This window comes from Coloeus monedula, assembly GCF_965178545.1.
Source record: "Coloeus monedula genome assembly, chromosome: 20".
Taxonomy (NCBI): Eukaryota; Metazoa; Chordata; class Aves; order Passeriformes; family Corvidae; genus Coloeus; species Coloeus monedula.
This window is the reverse complement of record NC_138800.1, coordinates 4,725,719-4,749,873: the sequence shown is the minus strand read 5'-3', so window position 1 is coordinate 4,749,873 and position 24,155 is coordinate 4,725,719. Positions and strand designations below refer to the sequence as shown.

Below are 24,155 nucleotides of genomic sequence, written 5' to 3'. Positions count from 1 at the left end.
CTTGGGAGGGCAGCAGTGATGCTGCTGCAGGGAAAAGGTGGATTTCCCATCCTTGGAGATTTCCAAGGCTCAGCTGACCAGAACTAGTGCTAAATGGGTGCTAAAGACCCATTTTTAGGGCCAGGTGAGATTTGGTCAGACTCTGGACAACCCCTCCAACCCTGAGTCCTACAATGCTCTAGGAACTGTGCCCACAACTGGGACAGGCACAAACTCCTTCAGTAACCATGAAATCCTCCTACCTGCACACAGGCTGAGCTACCTGAACCTCATGCAGGGAGTCACAAAGATATATTTGTTTCTCTACATAGAAAAGGATCTGTTGAAGCCTCGAGCTTTTTGGAAAAGAAGGTGACCTTAAAAAGTTGGGAAATTCTCTTTTCCAACACATTTACTTTTATATCTACAGCCATGCAACATATTGGACGTTAAACCACTCACCAAAACACTCCCAGCTCTGGATTTAATCTGATTTTCCTGAAGGAAAAGTAGGCTTTTGAGAGAAGTGATTTTTGTCATTTAAATGACAAGTCATGCAGGGAGTTGGAGTATCAGAAGTTCTCCCACTCCCTGAGAAATGGCTTAGGCGGCCCAAGGCAAATGAAGCTATCAAAGACAAATGATCAGCCAAATTTCACTTCTGACATGGTTACTGCACTAAAATACAGCTTAATCCCCATCAAGTCAAGGATAATATTGCAGCTTGCTGAGCTCTCTCTTCGGACCGAACCAAACTGTGCTTCTCAGGCCAACTCAAGTCACCTAAATATTTTCTGATATATCCTGCTGCCTGTTTTGGGACAGAAAAAGGTTGGACACTGTCCTTGCGGATCACAAACATCTACAAAGTACACTTCTACCAAAGCAAACTGGCAGGTTGAGCAGCTTTTCCCCACTCCCTGCCTCCTCAGGGAGACCTGAGGGCTGTCCACGTTTTAGAACATGTTTTCTTTGTAACCTGATGATGCTGACATTGAAGAAAGTAACAATAACCACTGATGGCAAAATAAATGCCCACATTTAAGGCCAAAATCTGGCAGAGGCGGTTTTAGTGCCCAGTGAAATTACAAACAGAATTAGATTTACACAATTAGATTGCTGGATACCGGCACCCTTTATAAAATCAGGAAAAATTATATCATCCAAGCAAAGCAACTTTTCTTGAAATAAAAATCTCAGCTGGTTGGAAATCACTGGGTTTAGGGCTTTTGTCCCTGACACTGCCTCTGAATTTACTGACTTGTTTGGCACCAGCCAGAAAAGTGATGTCAGAAGCGAAGGCAGAAATACAGGAGATCTAATCCCAGATCCAGAGGCAGGAGAATGTTATCCTTGCTCCTGTGCCCATGGCAAGCTCTAGCCAAGATCCTGCTATTTAACTGCCTCCTCTGGCACATTCTGAGTTCTCAAAGACAGGATTTGCAGTACTTTTTATTTCATTATATAAACTATGCCAGGCCTTCACCTTCATATTCATCTTTAATAATGAGGGATGTTGTTGTTGGCTGTTTGTAGCAGAAAAGAGGGAGAGAAGCAGGGGTGGAAAGGAATAGAAGGAGCATCCCAAAGCCATGGAAACAGTTGGTCAAGCTGTCAAAAAGGGAGAAAACCTTTCAAGTGCATTCATTTAGCAAATTCAGGATGCTGAACACTCATCCCAGCAATCAGAACGTTACCAAACAAAATTCATGCCATAATGGGAAAACATGTGCTTGATTCAGACAGCAGCTTGTGGTGGGGGTAAAAGGGGTTTTAAAATCTTTCCTGACAGAGGAGGAGGCAGCTCAGGGCAATCCAGCCCCGTTGGCAAGCAATGGGTTATCCCACTGCAATCCACCCAGGACAGCCTCAGGACACATCAGAGCACACACCTGAACAGGATAAAATGCTTTGACCACTTGAAGTCTTTGCAATGACTTGGAATCTGTTGCAGCTGAACGACTGAGACAGAGCATCCCACTGCCATTCCCTTCCCAGAGCAAACAGCCACGAAAGGGAACTGCAGGAATGGGATCCAGTATTTTAAACTCAGCCAAACGCTCCGTGCAGGTGAGTGGATGAATGGCACACACCACAGCAAAAGGCATAAACACCTTTTTCACAGTTTTTCTTTTCTCCCCTCCTTTCCTGGCTTGCCCTTGGAAAGAGTTTATAGGGAAGAGTTTATAGGGTACTTTTATAATTCCTTCCTCGGTGAAATAACATCAAAACTTGAGACAGCTCACAACCAAAGGGAAACAAAAATAAACAGACAGAAGTCAGGAATACATATGCCTCAAGTCACAGCTCTGCTGGGGAGATTTATTTTTGGCAGTTTGGAAAAATTTCTCATCAGACTTTGTCTCAAAATATTACACTGAACTTCAAAGGGAATTTTACCTTCTTTACACTAAATTGAACAGGAAGAAGGACGTTCAGTTCAGACCCAGGGGAATCTGCAGTGTTGGTTAGCAAGGACACCGGGTGATTTATGATCTGTTTAAAGTGTGGTGGCCTTTACTGCCTGGGCTGTGATCAAAACAGGAAAAACATCCAGGCTCCAGCCCTCACACAGTTACCAAACCACTGCGGCCAAGCAGAACAGCTGAAAAGGGTCCATGCAACTGAACATTAAAACAAATTATAATTTATCAACACAAACGCACTGAAATATTTGAGTATAGGAATACAATCCCATTATTAGCCTATTTTTCTGTGCCATCTAAATACATGCATTCTTTCTCTCTGGATGATTTATCAGGGGTAGAGCAGTTTTCTGAAAAAGGCTTTATCAGAGACAAACTCAGTATCTGATGAAGAGCCCATGAATTAGGATGCTGTATCATTATCTGAATCAAATCTGATGGCTGAAAGCTAATATAGCATTGCCTCTTTACAAGAGTAAAAACAAGGAGTTTATATTTTGATCAAGTAGCTAAACAATGAAATCTGAATCCACATAATTTTTAACTCCCTTTCCATTCTCATTAAAAGTAACTCCATGGAAAATAAACCAAGAATAAATCTATGTTAAAATCCTGGGCAACAAATGCATCCTTCTGACAACTAAACTACATTATTTATCCAGATCTTAATACCCTGTGTACAGTACAAAGGACATAGCAATGGTCAGGCTACCAATGCTGTATTTGTAATTTGCTTGAGGTCTGAAGCTACACGAGCACCTTCTGATCTCCTCACAGGCTGCTCCACCTCATTCACCTCCCAAACGCTTATCTCTAAATGTCACAACAAGAGCCCTCTGACCCCAGCTTGATAAAGTGGTCCAGCAAGGCTGAGCTTGACCTACACACCTTTATCATCTACACAAGCACCGTGCTCCTGTAAAACAAAACACCCCAGAAGCCTGGGTGAACATTCCAGCGTGGGCCTCCCGCGCCACATTTCCTACCAATTGTTCCGTATTTTGTCTGCTGGAGCCACGCACGGGCTGGGGAATGTCACTGTGGCTGGCACAGGAATCCTAATGAGAAGCAGCCCACTGTTATCAGCGTGGGTGACATCACCAGTTCAGCTGTCACAAACCATTCTGGAGCAGCCTCATCACCGCGAGATGCTGCGGCTGCCCTGCTGCCTTCCCTTTCCGTGTCCCCTTCCCTGTTTGCCCACATGGAATCAGACACTGGCAAGGGCCCTGCACTCTGAATTGGCAGGGGCTGGACAGCTTGACCCCAGAATCTTTCTTGTAAGAACTTAGAAAGAAAAAGAAAAAACACAACACAGAACAACCCCCAGGATGTACTACTGGTTGTGCAGGAGGCTGTTTGTAATTCCATCAACACCTAACACTTCCCATCCCTGGACGTGTTCAAGGCCAGGTTGGAAGGGGCTTGGAGCCACCTGGGTTAGTAGAAGGTGTCCCTGCCCATGGCAAAGGGTGGAATGAGATGAGATTTAAGATCCCTTCCAAGCCAAATCATTCCATGACTCCCATGATAATAAATAGCACAGCGGAAGGGGAGCTCTCCTGTCAAAAACTGTGAGCCAGGTTTATGTCCCTCTCCCTGGAGGCAGCATGCTGGGAGGGTGGATATCTGTTCCTAGGGATTGAGAGGATGTTTATCCATGTGCCCTCACAGCCAGGGCTCTGTACACTCCATCCACCCCGCTATTATCTCCAGAATGCTGCTGAGCTTCCCATAAATACAGCTGAAAGGGGGAGAGGTGAGAGGCAGCCAAGCATGAAGGATTTGGGAAGAACGCTGGCATCAACTTCTGAGGTGTGTTTGATTATTGTGTACTTCAAGGACACAACTTGTCACTATGAAACACACAAATCAGCAAGTTAACTATAATTAGGAGTAAGCAGTTCTGCTGGTTAATTAGAGAGAGGCAGCAAGCACAGATGCTTCGCCCTGCTGTGGGGAAATGGGTGAAGGGGTTGGGATCACTCAGACACTCACCTACCAGTGCACAAGTTTTAAACATTATTTCTTTGCATTATGAAAAAAATCCAGAATATTCCAATTTTTTTTTCCACCAGAAATCCTGGGCACATGTGATTGGGGGTGTACTAAAGGAAACATTTAAGTCTTTATGTTTAATTAGTTCCAGCAAGTTCCACTTTGCTTTAATCTAAAAGAGATGAAACTGAAACCCCAGATAGTTGTTCACACAGGTATTATACAGTAGCTCAGATGACTTACTTAATTCTTAAAATGTAAGGCAAAGTAAATCATATGAGTAAACAATTTATTGCTCAATTTACACTTTGATTTAATGAGATATAAAACCTCTTATTGCTTAAGGCTGCTGAAGTATTTACTTGAAATCCGATCATTATAGAATGAATCACTATCTTATCAATCTTCTATGATATTTTTAGTTATTTCAGTACACTAACATGCCAGTGTTTTCTCTGTACAAAAAAAACCTTTTTAAGTTACATTTATAGATATGTTTCAACCTAGAACAATGATAAATAAAAAATCTTGATTTACAGTAGCAAAACGTACCCCACAGTACTTTCGGAAATATTTCAAGCTCACAGATCTTGTGCAAATTCCATTAGCTTTAATTATTTATTAGCAGTAGATTTAGATTACTGTTCTTGACCTATTTTTCAGTGTATGGACCCACCCAGCAAGAAGTGAAAAAATATTCCATTGGTGAAGGGCTGAATTAGTGAGCGCAGACTTCAGCTTCGAGTGGAACACTGAGCAAAACCCTGGGCACTGTAATTCAGGGGGAGAGAGGTTACAAAGCAGGGCCTGCAGAGTCAACACTGAGACAGGTTCCTTGAAAAGAGGTGGAATTTTTGCTGTTTGACCACTTCAGACAGTTTTGCAAGATTGCAGCCACATGACAATTCCAAAGGAAGTGACAGCAGACGCACAGAGAACTTTCAAGAGTTTCTTTGTGGAAATCCCCTGGTTTCTACCAAACTCCAAAGACCACGTAGGTCCTACTCAGCCATGGGGAAACGGGTCAAGAGGGAGAATTTTGGGGCTGGTCCTGTGACCCCTTCCAGTGGCAAGGTGCAAACTGGGCTCTTCCCAAGCTGGGGAAAACGGAGCATCTGCGAAGGAGCTTCCTCGCCACGCTGGGACTTTGCTTTCAATGGAATTTCTCCGAGTCTTAACGGAATCCTCTTATGGTTTCTTCCAAGTTCAAATAAACAAAAAGCTCACAGGTTTACTCTGGGCCTGTGCAGCCACGTCCAAACAGCCTGGGGACCTTCACAATTGTTTAAAAAGCCACCCTGCCAGAGAGGAACTGTTGCACCCGTATGTATGTATGGAAGTGTGTGTATATATACACACGTACACTATGCAGAATACAAAAAGCTTTTTTTTACCTAACTTTACAAATTAATGTGGTGAACGAAGCTTTTTAGCATCATGTGACAACCCTGATGTCATTTATAAACCAGTGAGTTAACAGTGGCTAGGAAAGACATTGAACAGGAACTACTCAGAACTTAAAAAGTAGAGTTGCTAGGAAACAAAAAATTTAGTTCAAACAAAAACGGTTCAGGTGGAGCTTTGGAAGGAGCTAATTGTAATGAAATGACACTAAAATTCCAGTCAGGAAAAAAAGGAAAGGCTGACTTGTGTAGGAGTTCACCAACATATACAGAAAATCAAGCACCACTTTTAACAAACATATTAATTTAAAAGGCTTCATGCTGGGTAATGGCTCCATGGAGATTCTCCCTCCTGCTCTCTTGTTAAACCCTGTGGTCCCTGCTGAAGGCTTGAGGTGACATCAAAGATGCCATGACAGACCCTTGTCACAGAAAAAAACACATCTGCATCATCCCAGGCCACCAGAACTCCTTATTTATGTAATGAAAACACATCTGATACACTGAATAAGTATTTCAGAACCTCTGAAGTGCACTGTTCTTGCCAGCAGGACAGCCACGTGTCAGTGAAATCCAGGAATTGCCATTCCTAGCTTAGGCCAGTATCCCTACACAGAGCAAAGATAATTAGAGCTTTGTTAAGTGCCTGCAGATGTTATTAGATGAGTCCATCTGTCCAAAAACATGGGAAGCAAACTGACTGCTTAGTTGTGCATCCCAATATACTTTTACATCCCAAAAAACAGCCTCACCTACATCTGTCAAATTTTAACCAGAACTGCTCTGTCCCTCCATAAATTCCATGTTGTTCCACAAGTTCTCTGCCCCTGTGATTTGAGTTTTCCGATGAAAAAGATCCTGAACACTCCTCCCAAATCACATCCTGCAGGATTTCGTCCTCCATCCACTGCATTTCCCACGCTGAAAGTCCATAGAGAAAGTGTTCCTAACGTTCCCCTGGTTATCCAGAATTACAGCCTGCAGATCAGAGGTTTCTCTTCAGTGTAAAATGGGGAACTTCTGAAAGAAAGTAATTATGATGAGCCCTAAAAAATTAACGTGTCTAATGAGAGGCTAATGACAGGGGGCATGACTCTGCAGAAGAGGCACCTAAGTGGTGTGGTCCAATTAACAACACCAGTTCAAACACAGCCTAATGCTTCATATGGTGGATTTAGAAAGAAGAATATTTCATGTGAAACCATAATTGCAGCTGTAATTTTCCATATTCCCTCCACACAAGCAGTGCTGGAATCAGAGTGCACCCTGCTTCAGCCTTCTGGGATGATGGGACCATGAGCTGGAACTGTCTGGCTGCAGCACTGGGCTCGTGGGACTGGGATTTCTCCTCAGTCTCAAAGAAAAGATGGGTAGAACCATTCAGAAATCATAAAGTCCAGTGTACTCCTTCATTTATGAAAAGTGAGATTACTAAAAAGCATTCATGTTGTAAAACCTGTTACTGGTTTCCAGAATACAAGTATCTTGCTTTGAAGTCAAGTTATGTTTCCAAGAAGAATAATTCTGTGTTAAATGTAATAACAAGGAGCCGGGCTTCATCCTCATGGATCCTTACAGGCCATCTGCAAACTGGGCAGGAGGCACTGCTGGGACATCAGGTATTGCAAAATTGCTTTCCTTACTTATCTTTTACACACAGATTACAAATACAGCTGTGAGCAGCCCGTGCATTAATCACACTCTGACATACCTGCATGTAAGAACACAGGTGTATTTACTGATTTCTATCACTACAGTCAGCCTTTTGCTTTGATTTCAATGCAAGAAAATCCAATACTACGCAATCCTCTAATAATCTTTTTGTAAGATTTTCTTCTTAATCTTGATACTGACCATCCAGTCTTATTCAAAATCTAGTTGCTCCTACAGGAAACAAGTTGTTTCATGAGGACTTGAGTAAAAAGCCTGCTGTCCTGCAAATACATGTCCTATATTTGCTGAAGCTCTCATGACCATCATCTTTGCTGTCTTTATGTTCTTTGTGACTTCTTCTGTGCAGGGAGTCACTGGCTGTGGGTTCAGGCATCGCCCTTTGGATGCAGCTGACGTGATAACTTCAGATTCCAGCAAAGATGAGAAATTCAAAGGAAAAAAAAATAAACTGACAACCTCAAAAACATCAGGATACAGACCCAGAGGTTTTACTACATCTAATTTAGCATACCTGGTAAAAACACCTCAAAATTAATCTAACTGTCATCCTGCTGACCTAAATAAAAAAACACACAGCACAGAGCTTTTCATGTTGCTTCAGTGAGTGAAGCAATTCGGAGAAAACAAAACTTTTGCTGCCTTTACGCTTCCTGGCAAAATTCCTACGGAAACAGGCTCAGGCCCATAATGCACATGCTTTGGGAGCACACAGTAGATAGAAATGAATCATCCAGATGAAAGAAAGCAAGAGCTCACTACAGACTTATTCAATACATTTACAGTTTGTTAGCTGAACCTCAGAAATAAAAAACCCACATGAAGCGCTTTCGAGCAGCAGCATCCCCTCACAACTGTAATATATAGTCTCAGCTGGGATTAATTCCCAAATTCATGTGTTGAACTGTGAACTGTTCCAGTGTTTGGAGGGGGTGGGGAGAGAAAAGAGATAAAAAGACCAGGAAAAGGAACCCAGAGGATGGATGATTAGGAAGGGAGACACGGGGAGCCGGAGCGAGCGGTTCCCGTTCCCGGGCGCTGCTGAATCACAATCAGCTCGATGGCAGATGAAAATGAGACACACTTGTATAATAATAAATCAGCAGAATTAATACAGGCTTATCTTTTACCAACTTAGAAGGGGGAGGTGACAAATTGCACTTGAGGACAAACAGTTTGACTGTTGCCAGCATAAGCTGAGCGTCTATAGGAAATGGCTAAATTTAGACAGCCAGCTTTTGATGAGAGCAACGGAAATTAATTCAAGTTTTTTGTCTGTGGTTTGTGTTTTGTTTTTTTTTTTTAAGAGCTCTAGAATGTTACTCATCTCTTGAAACTCTTACCAAAAGAAGAGACTTCATAATGTACCATCCTCCCTGCCTACTCCCTCCTACTCTTCCCCCTATAAAAGGAAGAATTGCTCCTTTGGGCTACAGCAATTTAGGAATTTAATGCAGTTTAACAAATTCCCTATCTCTTGGCTGGAGTTGTTTGGCTCCGACAGATGCATCAAAGAAGTCCATAAACGTCTGAAAGATTCCTACAGACTTTTTCTTGGATGACTATATATGGCAACTACAGATCAAGTTATCTGCCATCGTTTTAACCTAAGCTTCAAACTTTTTACCTTATTCCTGGCTTTGTAGCAAACTTCCCTCAGCTGCAGCACTGCTAAATTAGACATAAAATGACAACTACTTTTCTCAGAAGCATTTTCCCACTCATTGCAAGGCAGCAAAAAAACTTGAATTAAGATATACTTAAGTAAAAACTAACTTTTGTCAGTGCCTGCTGCCTCTCAGAAATACATTTCTGTGAGGGGTGACCCAGGCTGTGACGCTGTGGAGCTCATGTTCTCATTCACACTGTTCTGCTGTCACTGAAGGTGCACCTCACCAAATGGCAGATGTTTTCCATCACTCATTACCTGAAATACCAAGTAACATCAAGTGCCATGAGAAGTCAAGCACAAACTGGCAATAGAAGCAAAATCCACACTTAAAAAAAAAAAAGGTCAAAACTGCCTGACTGATGTACAGAGGGACTTATAAAGGAATTCCAGCAATGCCTGCAACACCCTTTACCCAGAGAAATACTCAATAAACTTCTTCCTATCACCATCTTTTATACATCAGATCACTTTTACAAGATGCTGAAGTGCATACATCAAAGCCAGCAGCATGTGATACTATACTGAAGGCTTTTAGCTGCATCCAAAACCTTCTCTGTGCATCCAAAGCAAAGGGTACATCAAGTTCAAGCACCTTCTTTAAGCTAAATATTCCTAACACATCTCAAAATGGACATCCAGGGCCACTGAGGGCTCAAGGCCAGGAGTGAAACAGGGTGAGCAAACTTGAAAGACTGGAAGTGAACACTGAGTTTTGCATGCAAAAAACACCACAGGGCTCACTTTTAAATGACATTTAAAGCAAAGATCCACAGCCAGCCTCTTCCTGGGCTAGAGTCTACAAATAATGGCCCTGGTGAAACCTCAGCAGATGATGAAGGTCACTCTGAACAGTGGGACAGAGTCACAGAGCGCTGAGAGCTGCCAACACAAAATACAAGCACGGTCATGCTCCATCCTGCGAAACACTCTTAGGAAATGCAGATAAAACAGTGAAAGAAAAAGCTACTGTTCAGAGGAGATTGTATCTTACCCAGCTGCTTATTAACACCGTGCAGTTAAAACAAATTATTTTAAATTCCTAAAGGCACGCCGTGTCTGGAAATGCAATGTTTGAATAAGCACTCCTAAGACCCAAAGCGTATCGAGTATTCCCACCTGACCACAACCTTAAGAACGCTGACACTTCTGAACCACTGAGCTCCCTCTTAGCCAGGCCAGGACAGACACTGAGGACCACCGTGGGGGCGGGCAGGGGAGGTAAAATTGGGCAAGTGACATGGTGGAATCTCCAAACCAGTATTGATTAATCAAGCAACTTATCTGATCTTATGACTTCTATTTATTGGATCCTGACCATCCACTTATGGAGAGATGCAACTGCTCATTTTTAAAACTGATTTTGGAATGGCTTGTGCAGCATTTGATCCATCAGACCTGAGGACTGAGATACTCACCCCTGCCATGGACTTACACATGCCAGTGATCCATCAAAACAGACAAGGTTACTTTTGACGCTGCTCCCGAAGTTTGTGTAAGAACAAGGAAACATTTCGGTGCCATCATCGGATAGTGGAAGCATAAACAACTGTTGGCACCTCTGGGGAGAGAGCAGGTATCACTCAGCTGCATTCCATGTGTGTTTTTTCCTTAGGGTAGATGTAGGGAAAGGACTGCATGACAAAAACTCCTGCTGGGTCAAGTTCCAGCGGCACCAGCTTCGAGTGCGACACCACAGCCCAGCTTTCTGCACTGCCATCTGATTTTTTCCAGCCTTGCCAGACCTAGAATCTGAATTTTTAGGGTGGTTCTTCCTGCTGACCTGCTGGATGATGTCCCAGCGCTGTGAGCCCAGATTTCCTGGCTGGAGCAGGAATTCCTCAGGCAAGCCTGGCCACTCAGCACAACCCTCCTGCTCCCTATTCCCCACAACCCCCGAGTGCTCAGCACCCTCCTTTTGACCAGGAGTTCACTTTTGGGATAAGTAGGCCATTAGTGGGATCCAAACCAGCCAAGGTCATTCCCCCCATAAACAACTTGTCCAGTATTTCCTCAAGGACTTTGCTCTCTCCCATTTTTGTGCCCAATTTTTTTGACAGCTTTAAACTGATGCTCGGGAGCATTTCCCATTAAAAACCAGCACATTGAAGTGTGTATTATGTCCCTAAAACATAAATATTTGCCAGATTGTCATACAGAAATACTTCATTATCTTTTCAGTAACTGCATAAAATACAAAAACTTAGTTTGCAACAGCATGAAACACTCCTGAAAGTGTGAAAATCATTGCTGATTTTCATGTAAACTGGAGTTTTAAAGTATAAATCACACTGTTTACATTAACTGATCAGAAGAATTCCAGTTGATGCAAGTAGGAAGCTAGAATTATTAACATTTTTTCCTCAACCGGGGTCTGTTAACTAATAGCTTTTTCACCCCTTATCAGCTGCACAAACAACAATGGATTTTAAATCAACTAAATGACCTGTGAACTTCTCCTAAATGGGGGGCACATAATTTAAGGCAGCCGAGAAAGTTTTGCAGGAGTCAGGAGGGCTCCTCGGAGGGCACATGTGGAGAGAGTTAAAGCTTCAAACCGCTATTTTCTCCCCCCCTACTCAAGTGTCAGCTGTGATAAGCCAAAATTAACAACCCTACACTGAACCACTTCAAATGAAGGGGGAAAAAAAATTTCTTCTTGCTATTCTAGGTATTTTAAGTTGCATATGAGCACGGTGGCTAAATATAGACAGTGACAACAAGAGACAGCATTGTCCCTTTGGGTACATTGAATATTATCTCAGAATTCCCATCTTCCTGGGCTGAGCCTCCAGTGTTGGCCTGGGGCTTTTTTTTGGTTGTTTTTCTTACTTAGCAAAACGTGTATTAACCCCTACTTCATTTTAAGATGGAGCAGTTTAACAAAAAGTGTATTTAAGAAAAAAAAAAGAAATCCTGATTCTGCAAAAGCACCAGAAAGTTTCACAGTCATTTTCCCAGCTCTGTGTTACTGCACATAGAGCAGATGCCTCTGCTTTCTGAGAGGACTGTCACTCTGTTTTCAAAACTAGGAGGGCTTCAATATGAAGCTTTTACAGCTTAGTAAACCACAAAGCTAAGCTGATATTTTTGGATGTAAAATTGTCTTTTTCTCCAGGAGTCATGCGCTTCACTTCCAGGTTTCAGACAGAAGTGTAAGGGACAAAATCAATAATTACTGGTTTCAAAACACTTCCTAGGAGTGCAGCTATATCATCTGGAAACCAGCAGACTCACATGAGCCTTTAATATTGAACAGGACCAGACTTTCAGAGGACACGACTGCTCCTGACTTCTGCAGTATTTAAATATCACTGAGTGACACGAATGTTTCTGCTTAATGTACCCAATGCACTCAGAACATTGACAACACTTCATTTTTAAGCCAGCTTCTAGATAAAGTTTAATTTTTAAAGCCATCTATAAATTATCAATGACATCTGTTCTGAAAAATGTCAATTCCTATTCCTTAGGCTGGCAGAATCCATCTATTTTGTGTAACGTCCTCTTCATATTCGAGCAATTTTAAAGCTCTATTGACATATGGTTTTCAAGAGAGATATTGCTCTTGTAGGATTTCATTATTAAGACAAGTCTTGCTCTAATGTAAGGATGACAATAAATACACACAACTGTTCTGGACTATATGCCCTGGCTCTGATTCCCAAAGGTTTGAGAAGTGACAGGCTCAGATACCCCATAAATATCCCAGTGCAAGGCACCCCTCCCAAGCCACACAAACCCACAGTGACAAGAGCAAGCAGCAGCTGCAGGAACCAGTTTGTATTTAATCTCCTGATCAATAAATCGTGGGGGCCTCATCATCACTAATTCCTGCAACTCAGACTCTTGTTTATTGTGACTGTGTACAAGCACGGGGCTGTCACCATGGACCAATCGCCTCAGCCAAACCCTGATTTTGGTTATTCCAGTCCATCTAATTGTACAATACAGGCACAATTTAGCACATCAGTCTTCCATTTCTTCAGCTGTTGGGCACTAACACTGTGGCTTGTTAAAATGCAATTAGGATTGTTTTTATGCCCTTATGACGTTACAAAAGGAGACATAAAAATAATTTTCAAATGTCCACAGTCATCTTCCAAAGCCTGTACAATACACACTACTTCCACTTTTTAAAGAATACACACATTAAAAACATCTCATCTTTGTTCTCAAGGCTAATATACTCTTTTTGCTTTTAATACACTCTTTTTGTCTCTTTTCATTCCCTCATCGGTAAGTTACTGAGCTCCTGTCTCAGAGGCATCCTCTAAATTCAAAAATAGGTTTCAAGAAAGTTTAATCTTGAAGCAACAATTGCACCACGTGCTTTGGTTCTATATGAACATATAAACTGTCACCAAGTCCTCTCACAATATTTGTCATTCAGCAGCAAAACAGACACTGCCTGCTTGTGACTCTGTAATTGTGGAGCAGCATCTGCTGGATGCTGAAATCCTGCTTTCTGGTCATGGCAAACATAAATCAAGGAGAAAAAAAATCTGCTCTATTAAATCTATTTGCTCTGGGAGAACAGGGATTTATCATCCTGTAAAACAAGTGGTCAATAAGATTCAGAAGTGCTTAGAACAGATCTTGATGAATCGGGATGCCACAGGTGACGCTGAAATTGTATTTGAAAGGAATCCACGAGCAGAAAGGTGAATGCTCTATTTATTTCAGTCTATAGACAGGCTGGGGATTAAAAGCAGCACAAACATGGTAGGATTTTCCCTCTGCATCCCCTCGGGAGGATCCTTAACAGACTGTCCCAAGGGGCAAAAGCAGCAAGAGAGGACACAGGGCTGCTTTAAGTAAATCTAAAATAGATATTCTTTAGAGAACCATCACACAACAAACAGCTTCCAGGAGTTTTTCAACACCACCCAAACCTTGAGCAAGTGCAAAAACCAACTTTCAGCAGCAGCAGGATCAGGTCAGGTCCAGGGGCCCCTCAGGGAACCCACGGAGTCGGAGACAATTCACTGCCGAATCCCATTTAATGACTCAGGAATGGCTGGGCATAATCCCTGCCTCACATCACATGATGATTCCCAACACAAAAGGGAGCTTGGTTTCTCACTCAGGACAAGAATTTGGTCCCAAAGGACAGAAAGGAAGCTTAAATAGCACAACCACGTAATTAATAAGGAAATGAATATAGGTGTATTGTAATGGCAACTTTGGGAGTTATTACATTAACCACAGACTAATCCCTTTCTTTGGCTGTTTTTGAACAGAGGAGTCCAATTCCGCTGTTTTATATGTCTGAATGTTGTTCCAACAACTTAAACATTGTGTGGAATCAACATTCTTCCCTAACACAATGACCAGCTTCAGTGCAGCACACAAAATACTCCCCAAATGATAAAAACTCCTATCTCCCACGGCGTCCAGCCAGCCAGAGGCTGAACTTGGATGGCGAAGCTGCATCTGGTTTCACTTTCCAGTAACAAAACAAAATTCACAGGCACCATTCATTATCTACGAGGTCCAACACGAAGGCTTTCAAATACACTTTCAGAACTAATTAAATGCTTGTTTAAAGCTGAAGTGAATGTAAATACCAAACTGAAAGTGAACTGATTAACTTGCAGCGTTTTGTGCCTGATTATCTCAGTGAAGAATGAGCTCCTGGCACTCCGGCCTTGCGCTGGAGGATCAATTTCCTGTTCACATCAAGGCTGCCGAGGAAACCTTCCCCACATTTGATTCGACTTAAATTCAAGTGTCTGCTTTGCCTTGGACACGGCACTAGACACAGAGAATGTTTTCTGACTGGGTAAGATAATGTTTTGAATTTAGGGGCTAAACTGTGTCACTTTTGCCATTAGACTTGAGGCCAAAATTCAAGGATGCTCAAGGCAGCCAGATCTCTCTCCCTATCACCTGAGAGCTGGGACATCATAGAAACTCCTCACAGGAGTCCCACAACACCTCATTTGGGTTTCAGTTTTAACTCAGCAACACACACGGGTGAGATCTACTCGTCCTCTGCATTCGATGTGGCTAAGGAGGGAAATGAGGTTCATAAGCTGCAGCCTTCATTCAGTTCCAAAGTATTATCTAGTAGCTAAAAAAAGACATAATTTAGTCCTACTACGGTTCCTTTTGTCAGCTCCTTTTAAAGCCAGCCTGTCTTGCATCTTTGATGTCAGGAATTCCATTTTTTAAGTCCTATAACACCCACATATTGTTTATTTCTGGGCTTCTTTCACACAAAGGTGAAAATTCTAAATTTTATAAACTTGTATTACAGTAACACAAAGAAAAATCCAGAGGACACTAAAGCTCCCTCTGCGCTGGCCTCTGCCAGGCGAGGATGCAGCCTTGTATCAGACAGGATGTAAGAGCCCAGACAGATGCAGTCTGAGGGAGAGGTAAAACCAAAGAGCATTCAAAGGGAAAAGAGGAGAGGCCGCCTCTCCCGAGAGCCAGGAGACATTTTTACGCAGCATTCTTCACTGGGAACATCACGGGATAAAAAAATAAATGAGTCCAGTGTTTGCACTTCGATAGATATCCAGTTTCAGGCTGTGACAGAAGAGGCAGCACAACCCAAATTAAAAGCACTGCTAACAGCGCCCGTTGCTCTTTTATTGTGATTGTTACAAGTCACATTAGTATAAATTTGTGAAGTGTTTTAACGCTTCTTCATTTGAGCTTAATTAATTTTCATAGGAGTTTCAGCTTAATTAATTTTCATAGAAGTTTGAGCTTAATTAATTTTCATAAAAGTTTGACGGTTTTCTCATTTGTTGTTGAAATCACAACACAAGTTTTCCATATGCAAGACAAATATAATAATATCAGCTCAAAAAAGTAATTTTTGGACTTGTTTTTGTATTTCACAACCAAAAATACTTCCAATGTAAACTGTTAACCGAAGCTCTGACAAGTTTTATTATAAATATTCCTAGCTTTAAAGAGAAATTTGAATATATTCACTTAGTGTATGTTCAAGACAGTTTAGGTCTGACAGCTTCAGATTATGCCTCATTTATATGGAGCAGTGATCAAACTCGTTAATATGTGAGAGAACTGAAGAGGCAGAGGATTGTGAATCAAACAGCATGAGCAAAGTTGTCGAGGAACATGAATAGCTTATGAGGATTTACTTAAGGTGATAGTTTTCATGGTCCCCCGTGCCAAGGTTTGTGGAGGAGATGAATATGCAGGGAGGAGGTGGGAGCAGCAGTCCTTGGGCGAGGCGAGGCTGCGCCGACGCCGGAGCTGCGCTGCCTTAAGCCAAGGAGGAAGCTCTTAATCTGCCCATAATTCACCCCATGTGTTCCCAGCGATAGGACCCTCTCCACTCAGCCAAGGTGAGCCATTTGACAAGACAGGTAAAGCCTGCTCACAACTTTCCTCCCGTTGGCTTTCACACCTGCCAAGTGTTGTCTGCGCTGCAACGGCTCAATAATTTAAGAAGCATTCGTGCAGGGGAAAATCAAATCTCACTGTGAAGCAGCGTCTCCTTAAGATTCATTTAATCTTCTGATAACACAAGCTGTGCACACACAATCACTGAAGATGATAATCTCCTGTATGTAACACTAAGTCTACTATTATTCCATTTATTAAAAAGTGCTATAATAATGTTTTGTGCATACATGTACTAAAAAGACAAGTGGATTAGGAGATGGAAATTCAGGATGCTTCTTCCTTACAGCATATGGCTGCCTAATAACTCCACTTTCCTATGTACAGACGTGGCTTAGCATGTTTTGCTTGAGAGCTCCGCCAAGAGCAGCCCCTCCAGCAAGAGCCAGAGGCCCCCACACCTCTGATTTTCAGGGGAAGGACAACCTGAGATCACAGACACACTCACTCATTATCAGTTGTTCTTTTTCCTAAGTAAATAAATCATCAGCAGATGCAACTATTAGGGAAAAAGGGAGTGCTGATTGATTTGGCATAGACCCTTGCATTTCTGACATAAAAATCACTGGTTACTGCTGTCCAACACATGCTCATCAAAGTGACCAAATTTAATCTTTAAGAGGTATGGAGTGGTTTTGAACTAGAAGACAGCAGATTAAGCAATCTCTTGTCAGTATTCTCCAATCAACCAGTTCTTAAGAGCTGTTCAAGTCACGAGGAAGCTCTAACTTAGACATTACTGTTCATGCACAGACCTACAGAGGGGCTGTGTAAATTAGAAAAAACGATCATTACCAGGACTGTTGTATTTCCGTTTGCAATCTCCAATCCCCGCGCACTGCTCGGGGCAGCTGCCAGGGAGAAGCTGCTCTGCTGCACATGTGTTGCACCATGGATGGAGCTGAGCCTCTCTCAGAGCCACCCCAGGCTCCTGAGCACCCCAAAGCCACTGCAGCACACACGGGACACTTCCGTCAGGGATAAGGCATGGAATGCTCGGGACTGAGCCGCACATGCGCCACAGGCTCTGCCTGGGATTTCCTGTTCAGACCAGGGCACCAGACAGAAATCCTGGGCTGGGAGCCAACCTCCTCAAATTCTGCCTGGACAATGTTTCCAGGCCAAAAGGAGGAATAGAAAGAAAAGAAAAGAAAAGAAAAGAAAAGAAAAGAAAAGAAAAGAAAAGAAAAGAAAAGAAAAGAAAAGAAAAGAAAAGAAAAGAAAAGAAAAGAAAAGAAAAGAAAAGAAAAGAAAAGAAAAGAAAAGAAAAGAAAAGAAAAGAGAAAAGAGAAAGAAAGAAAGAAAGACAGGAGAAAGAAAAGAGAGAAAAAGAAAGAGAGAAAGAAAAGAAAGAGAAAGAAAGAGAGAGAGAAAAAGAGAAAGAGAAAGAAAAAGAAAGAAAAAGAGGAGAAAGAAAGAGAGAGAAAGAAAGAGAAAGAAAGAAAGAAGAAAGAAGGAAAGAAGGAAAGAAAGAAGGAAAGAAAGAAAGAAGGAAAGAAGGAAAGAAGGAAAGAAGGAAAGAAAGAAAGAAAGAAAGAAAGAAAGAAAGAAAGAAAGAAAGAAAGAAAGAAAGAAAGAAAGTTAGTTTTTTTCTTTTAAGTGGGAGAACACCAGGCTTATTTTAGCACCGAAAATATCTGTTTATTTCTTCATGTCATCTCTGTGAACTTTGAGGAACCAGAGTTGCCGTTAAAGACAACACACGCCCAAGTGCAAGTTACTTCTGTTCCGTCTGTGTGCGCAGATCTCCCGATCCTCCCTCTGCCTTCTCTCCCACTCTTCCCTCACCTGGAAGTTAACCCTGGCTGCATTAGCACAATATTCCTCAGGGCAAGAGCCAGTAAATAAAGTTTATTAACATCCCTCAGCACTGACTTCAAACCACTATGGGCTCTCACTTGCCCACAGGCTGATCCCACTTCTACAGCTGCTTAAGCAGAAATCTCCACCTGACCACTCTTTTGTACCAGAAAATTAATGAAAATCACATCTTGAATTTTTTAATCAAGTGATACTTAGAAACTACTGACAAAAGGCCACTTCTAAATTACTCTGATGGCAACTTTCTCATTACACAAGCTGTGTAAAGCTGGTCCCAGCAAGCTCTTTTAAATTATAACCACACCACACTTACTGGAGACAGGTTTTCTGCTGAATTTTCCTGCTTAAGCTCCATAGTACAAACTGCTAGAAACTGGTTCCAGGTAACTTATTAAACACCACAGTTGATATATGTGAAATGGCTTTCCCAACCATCTTAACCTTTTCTGACCTTTCCTGTCCTTGTCAACGGCCACACTGAGTTCCAGCACCGGTCTCATGCTTTATCTCTGTTAGCAGTGGTGCAGGGCCACACAAATTGCTGTAATGTGCCATTTCCTGACATTAAGCCAAAAGGGGAAAAGTAAAGGGCAGGATTTCTGATGTATTTCTTCACTATTTTGAATACAAGCCACTAGCAGAACTACCAGAAAAATTACGGTAGTATTAAATTAACCAACTCGGATTTTTAACATGGTATTTCATTCCAGCAACGTCATTGCTTTATAAAAAATACAGCTCACTAGCGGTCTACAGTCAAGGTATGCAATAACCATGCTCAGCTCCAAATCTTGTAGGACACAGAGAAGTCTCAGGACACTAAGATTGAGTAAGCAGAAATCTCTCATGCTTCCAAGGAAAAAAGGGATTTTGAAAGTGTTATATCATTTTTTAGAGTAAGAGTTCTTTTGAAAATTAGTACTAAAAATTTAATCCTATGGTCTATACAATTCAGTTTTGAACAATTAATGTCTCTTATGAAAGAGCTGCAGTTTTCAGTTTGAAGCCCGTGTATTTTAACTGTGTGTCAGTACCATGATTTATCATAGAAGGATTTGTGAAAAGCCAAATACTCATTCTGCCAATAGCAGCAGCATTTTGAAGTCCAGCAATGGCCTCACACCCACAAGCTGTGGAGGACAGACCTGGCTGTGATCCCTCCCTTCACTCATACTCCTTTAACCTCCTATTCTCTTCCTCTTTCTGCTTTTCAGTGGAGCTTAAAGTGACTCTTGATCCAAATATTACATGTAAACCTTAGCAGAGAACATTCAGAAGTGATAATTACTAACCATTTTCCTCAATAATTAGCTTATAAAAAGGTGTATTTTTAATGTGGATTGCCAAACTCTCCCCTAATCATCTCACACCACTTCCCCACAGTAACAATTATTGAAAAACAGTTTAAAAACGCATAAACAAGAGCATTTAGTGCTCATTTACTTTAGACCAAACGTCAATAAAACCTCAAGACACTGGCTGCGGACTGGCTGCATTCAGAAATCCAAAGCAAAGAAACCGCTGGGGCTGGACTGGAGCTGCCTGTTTAACTCCAAGCCACTGTTCCTTTCCCCACCACTACCACTCTTCCCAGCTTTCCAGGACTTCCACCTCCAGCAGCATCAGGAAAGGAAGCCCAGCCTGCCAGAGCACACTGGAACAGGAGGCTCGGCGCGTTTTCCACCCGGGGAACAGCCAAGAACTTCTGTGTTTATCCTGCTCAGTTGTTCACACCGAGTTTCTGCAGAGTTTCTGCAGCACTTTCCCATCTCCAGCGCACCTGGAAAAATAGCTTGAGTTTCCTCCAGCTCTGGCTTTGTCCTGGGAAGAGCAGCGGTGCTGCCTCTGCTCGGGCTGAGGCGGGGAAGGTGGAGGGAGCTGAAAGGCAGCTCTATATCCAGTACACACACAGCAATTTGTTACTGTGAAAAACCATCTGTTTCTCGGTATTACAATCCTCAGAGGGGAAATTATAGCTAGCGTTCAACATAAAACATCAATTTAAACCATCAACTATTCATAATTTCAATTCTTTATTGGAAACCAAGGACATAAATGTCAGGGAATAAAGCAATATTTCTTTTATTAACTGTTCCATTCATCTGGCTATTAAATAAAACCAGGACCTTAATAAATAGCATTAGCCTTTGTACTGACAGCCACCCCAACTAGCACCATAATTCTAAATAAAATGCATTATATTTCTAGTTTTAAAGTAAAAATCAGGATTAAAATGCATTTTAAAGCATATACATGGAGTATTTTTGCAGTGTTGCTGCTCCTGTGTAGTTAAATGCTTTAACAAACAATACTGACCACATAACCCCCCTCCATTTTTCTGCAAGTTTCCAGTCAACCACCTCCCTCCTGATGATATTCTACAATATTAAGATTACTAAACAACAGAAAGGATTCCAGGACTGATGCTGCTTGCCTGTTGCCAAATGGAATTATTCATTTAATCCCCTGCTCCCAGATATGACGCCTGCTATGAAAAATAATAACAATAGTAGTAACATTAAAAGGAGTGGGTGGATGGAGAGTGGGAGAAAGGAAGAATGGCAGAGACAGGGAATGTGTTCTTCATGCAGCCTGTCATCACCCATTACTAATGGCACAAAAGTCTGCATTTATGTTGACAGTTATAGAGTATTTCTGCAGTTTGGTATTTAAGAGTTACACACAAAAATCCTGGAGTCCAACAGCCTGGGACAGGGAATGCAGAGTCTGTTTGTAATTCTGTTGTGTGGGAAATGGAGACAGAGCTGCTTGTGCTGTGAGCTTGATGGAGAGCTGCAGAATTTAACTTTGTGTGATTAGATAAGACTATTGGGGAGTTTCCCCTCACCTTCGAGGAAAAGGAGAATTCTCTAGAGCTGAGGAGTCCTGAGAAGTCCACAGACTCACTATTAATGTTCAGATAATTGTCCATTATTCCTCCTTAAGAATAGCTCCCCTGCTCTTAGCACGACCAGCATGGGGTACTCAAGAACACCATTATAGGGGAAAGGAAGCACAACTGTAATCAAAACAATGATTACTATCACCTTCATTTAAATGCAGAGTGAGAAATGAATACAAAAATATTCACTTGAAAGTGAAAGGTAAGAAATTAACTTTTTCCCCATGGACATCAGAAACCTAACCTCAAAACCAGGAATTACTTGTAAATTTTTTACATCCCTTTAGAGCACACATTAGTTTCTCCTTCTGCATTTAAATGAAGGCGATGGTAATCATTGTTTTGATTACAACTGTGTTTCCTTCCACCCAAAATGGGGTTCTTAAGGACCCCATGCTGGCAATTCTAAGAGCAGGAGAGCTGTTCTTAAGAAGTAGTAATGGACAATTATTGCAAGTGTTAGCAGTGAATCCGTGGACTCTATTGGTCCCCTCGCCTACTTAATGCAACATTTCCGTACAATTCCTCCCAACTCCACGCACAATAAAACCCATCATGCCAACACTAAGAAAAAAACCCAGCATGATTAAAATACAGTTGTCATTGTGGTTAAGATAAAAACATCTTTCTGCTTCTTGTAAGGTTTTATTTACAAAGATGTTACCAGGAGTGTAAAGTCAGAATTGGAGCATAACAATGAAGTTTGTTCTACAGAGTTTTCATGTCTCCTGATAAATGCCCAAATTCACCTCACATCCTAACTTCAGCATATCTTCTATTGTCTTCAGTCATTTCCAGCAGCCTTAAATCACCATTTAACCTCATCCTTTTTCTGTGTCCTGGCAAATGGCCACCTCCTGCTCAGTTTTCACCGCCCTCTTCCACTCCTAGCCCTGAAGTCTGTCCCAGTTCACTGTGCCTGGGCACACTAAAACTTCCTTACACATGGAATACTGCCTTCCAAATACCTGACTCTTGTTTTTGATGGCTCCCAGCTGACCACGGCAGGACTGAGTTCTGGTGAGGAGGGATTTTCAGCAATATCCTGGTTTGGGGCTGATGCTCAGACTCTTACAGCCTGTTTTTTCTACCACCACCAGCTGCTTCCCAACACAACTGGGCAGCACCAGTGGCAGAAGAGATTCCTGTTCTACATCCCCAAACAGTCAGAAACTGGGCTGTTGAGGGCAAGTAATGCTCAGGCTCATTAGTCAGTGTTAAGCACCAGCCACAGGGTTAAAACAGTGATATAATCCAAGGAATTGCTGTGGAACTGTCCCAGGAGAACTGACAGCTCTCAGAGCTAGCCTTTTCCTCCAGGTACCTCCTCCAAGCTTTGAGATACCTGATTATCAAATTTCTTATGCAGGTGCCTCCTAACAGCACCTTTCCTGTAAGCACTGGGCAGCAAATGATACTTTAGGAATTGTAAGCATGTCTGGTTATCCGAGTTTAATAAGATACTTCATTTCCTTACAGTACCTACTGCTAGCATTCCCCAGAAAGTTATCAATTCTGCCCTCCCACCCCTTGTCTGCATCAATTATGATCAACGAGCCCCTGAATAAATGCAAACACATCCACAGTCGAACCAGGGCTGCAATACACACAGTCAGGATGTATTTACATCAGTGAGCTCAGTAAATCCAATCACAGTGTCAGTAGCACCACCACAGACTTGACTCTGCACATTTTTAAGGAGTAAAAATCAGGGCAATCAAGTTCTGTCACACCTTGTTACTGCTGCTTTCAGGTTTCCTGGCATGCATTGAGCACAGAGCCGAGCAGAGCCCTGGGATCCTGCTCACAGTGGGGATGCCTTGAAAATGCACAATGAGATGGACACGGGGGGGAGGGGGGGAAAGGGGCCAAAAAAAAGGGGAAGGATTGTTTATCACATCAAGGATTTAAAAAACTTACTCCAAAATTTAGATACCTGTAGGAAACAAAAGCCTCTAGTCATAACCAAAAGTGGAGAACAAATATAGAGCTTTTATAGTGAGAATTTATTCTGAACTCCAAATGAGGAAGACTGGGGAGAGGGTTTTGTGAGACACACACAACTCAAAACAACAGAGTAACAAATTCACAAAACTGGTAGATTGAGTGAGAGAGGACACAAACCTAAGGCAGAGAAAAGTTAAGCAAGAGCTTGGCAGAATCTTAAATAGCAGCAATTAAAGACACAGGTCCAAACCCCAAAGAGGAGTGTGAAAAGGGCCCAATGGCTAAAGCAAAGCTTTTCCCTGACCTCAAATGAAAAGGATGAAACACTTGGGTGAGACTGCCAAAGGCAAGTATAAACATACAGCATAAACATTTGGAAATTAAATCAGAAGTGTTCCAACACAGAATGGGAGAAAACCAGCAAGAAATCCAATATGCAGCAAGAAACAGATTTTATAAATAAAGGAACAGTGGAATGACAACCAAAGGGACTCCTGGCAGATCGTACAGTGGAAAAGGGACATCAAGAGCACAAGGGATGTCTTTTTACATCAGCTTTTACTACAAGGCCTGTCAGTAGATAGATAACATGAGGAGAGAAGAGGGGAGGGTTTCAAACTTTATCTGGAACAGATTACAAAGATGTCAATTAAACGGTTTAGATATTTTCAGACTGGCTTGGCTTCATAAACTTTGTCACTGTGTGTGCTGAAAAACTGGCAAATAATTCAAGACATTTGCTGTTACCTTAAAAAGGACCTAAAAAAGGCCGAATACACAGCCCATTTTGAAAGTGGCAGAAAAAGGAGCAGAGGACAGGGAGGGCTGGACACCTCCTCAGAAATCAGGGAAAAATGAACATGAATCACCACCTCTTATATGCATGTAGAGGAAAACCCAGGGGTAGCTCTAAATTGTCACAAAAACAACTTGTTCAAGCAACTGATTTCCTT

At 42.0% G+C, this 24,155-nt stretch overlaps 1 protein-coding gene across 4 annotated transcripts in view; it reads right to left on the bottom strand.

Annotated features, from left to right (window-relative positions):
* CUX1 (cut like homeobox 1) overlaps window positions 1–24,155 on the bottom strand; it is a 270,436-nt gene that overhangs the window by 164,798 nt on the left and 81,483 nt on the right. The window lies entirely within an intron of this gene.